This window comes from Mustela nivalis (assembly GCF_964662115.1).
Source record: "Mustela nivalis genome assembly, chromosome: 10".
NCBI lineage: Eukaryota > Metazoa > Chordata > Mammalia > Carnivora > Mustelidae > Mustela > Mustela nivalis.
The window spans coordinates 13762914-13765461 of record NC_139029.1 but is presented as its reverse complement, the minus strand read 5'-3'; the positions used below and the strand labels follow the sequence as shown (position 1 = coordinate 13765461).

General features: G+C 46.5%; 1 long non-coding RNA gene across 1 annotated transcript; it reads left to right on the top strand.

Annotated features, from left to right (window-relative positions):
• Positions 1-785: 785 nt before the first annotated feature.
• LOC309842965 lies at positions 786-2231 on the top strand. Its single transcript, XR_014299878.1, has 2 exons — positions 786-865; positions 1627-2231. It is a non-coding gene; the product is annotated as an uncharacterized lncRNA (long non-coding RNA).
• Positions 2232-2548: the final 317 nt, after the last annotated feature.

Sequence of the window (2548 nt, the reverse complement as noted above, 5' to 3'; positions counted from 1 at the left end):
CGTATTAAAATGTTCTCGCTGGAGGCCACCCCGTCAGCCAAGGCAGGATCCTCTGCCTGGGAAGACAAGAGTCGGCTTTTCCGGAGAGCTCCATTCAGCAAAAGGGAATATCAATCTTTTAAATATACTCCAACATCGGGGTAAACATTTGTTGGGAAGGCACTTTGGGGACTGGGCAGATACCGGATTATACAAAGGGCCGAATATGTTTGAAGTATCCGGTTAGGTGGCAATAAATATGGAAAAGGCCATGACGAGTCCAAGGTGGGGGAGGGCCTCCCTGCATCCATCCAGCCACCAGGGCTGCATTGTTCAAACTTCACTAACTGAATGCTTGCAAATAAGCATGCATCTCCCTGGATTCTGCTTCTGTGGCCCATCCAGGTCGACAGTCCGGAGGAATATCCAAAAGCACCTCTAAGGGAGAAATTGGCACATTGAGTTTTAAAAGAAAGAGACTCGAATGTCACTGGATTAAAGGATTAAATAGGAACTCTTACCTCTCCCCTGCTTAGAGCCTGGTGCATAATGAATGGTAACCACCAATGAATGTATATCAAGTGCCTACTATGTGCCAGGCAGTAGACTTTTAGAACCTGGAAAACAGATCTTGTTGTACGAAGTGTCTTTGTAGAAGTACCCATTGGGGGTACGGAGGGGGCAGTGGAGGCTTCACTGTGGAGTCTGGGAGCAGTTTGGAGGAGTCCGCTTACCTATTGTCATCAACTCCTCAAAACCCCCGATAAATTCAATCCTAAGTAAATCTCAATGCTTGTTTTTCAAAGGCCCTGTTCGGGCCTACCCCTCTAACCATGTTGCCAGAAGTCTTTCTTCTCTGGATGGGGACTTGGATGGGGACTTGCAGGTACTGAGCCTCTTGCCTAAGAAAAGGAAGAGTGTGGCTCTCTGCTCAGACCTTCTCCTTTGACAAGTCCTCAAGTTCCATTCATTTTCACAAATATCAACTTAGCACCTGCTATGGGCCAAACACCAAGTATGTACCATTAGGAAGTGGGAGTTTTCATTGAGCTTGAAAAGAATGACAGTTCTGTGGAAAGGGGGTTGGGCTGGGGTACCGCTAAAGTCGCAGCCTGGACCCTTGCTTCAGGCAAAAAAGAGGGAACCAAAAAGAACCTGGTCTTAGGGGTTGCCTGAATCCCACTTTTCCAAAAGGTAAATTTTTACTTTAGAATAGTTTTGGATTCACAGAAAAGTTGTGTGGATAGCATGGAGTTTTCAATACCCCTGACTCAGTTTCTCCTATTGTTAATGTCTGACATTACTGTGGTACATTTTTCTTCTTTAGATTTTGTGCATTTATTTATTTATTTGAGAGAGGGAGTGAGCGAGCAAGGGGAAGGGCAGAGAGGGAGGGAAAGGAAGAGAGAATCGCTGAGCGCAGTCCAACTCGGGCCTTCACCCAGGGACCCTGAGATCATGATTTGAGCCAAAAGCAGGAGGCAGATGCCTAACCTGAGCTACCCAGGTGGCTGAGCCACCCAGATGCCCCACTTTGGTACGTTTTCTGCAACCCAGGAACCAACCCTAGTACACCACCACTAGTGAAACTCCCCTGCTCATTTGGATTTCATTCCTTGTTTACCTAATGTCCCCTTTCTGTTGCAGGATCCCACCTGGGACACCACATTCCAATTAGTCATTGGATCTCCTTGAGCTCCTCTGGGCCAGCAAAATTTCTCAGACTTCCCTTGTTTTTGATGGAGGACTGGTATTTGGTAGACGGTCCCTTGACTGGGGTTTATCTGATGATTTTCTGGTGATTCAGCTGGGGTTATGGGTTTTGGGAAGCACGGAGGTAAATTGTCCCTCATTACATCATATCAAGAGCATGACTTACCACTGTTGCCATTGACCTTGATCATTCAACTGAGGTGTCTTACCCTCCTGTCTCCTTCCATACCGTCCTCCTTGGAAGGAAATCATCATGTGTAGCCCACTTAAGGTGTGGGGAGTTATTCTGTTGGGAGAATATCTCCATAAATTACTTGGGATTCTTCTGCTCAGGTCATGTGAATGACCCACTTTTTGGCCATTCAACTTTGCCCTGTGTTGGGCAAGCCTACTGTGGTTTAGATGTAATCATGAATTCCAGCAAACGAAAAAAAAAAAACAAACCCAACAACAACAACCAAAAATGTCCATAAGGCCAAGGTGCTGCCTGATGACCGATAGATGGAGTCCTACAAAAAAATAGATTAAAAAAAAAACAACCCCCCCCCCCCACAAAAACCCAACAACCTTAATAAAAGCAACTTCCTGTGGAGGGGAACTGTCACCCTGGTTAGAAACTGTGCAGAATTTTCTCTTGGAAACCTCAGGCAGCTGCTCTGGTTTATAAAATCTGCCTATTGGAGGGAAGCAAAAAGAAAAAAAAAAAAGGTTGTCGTTATTCCAGCAAGAGAGATTCTCCCAAACCATATGCAAAAATAAATCCGAGGACCGGGCTGTATCCCGGGAAACCTGGCAGCTGGGCCCGAGCTGGTGGGGTGGCCCCCAGGGACAGAGAGGCCATGCCTATGGGCCCCAG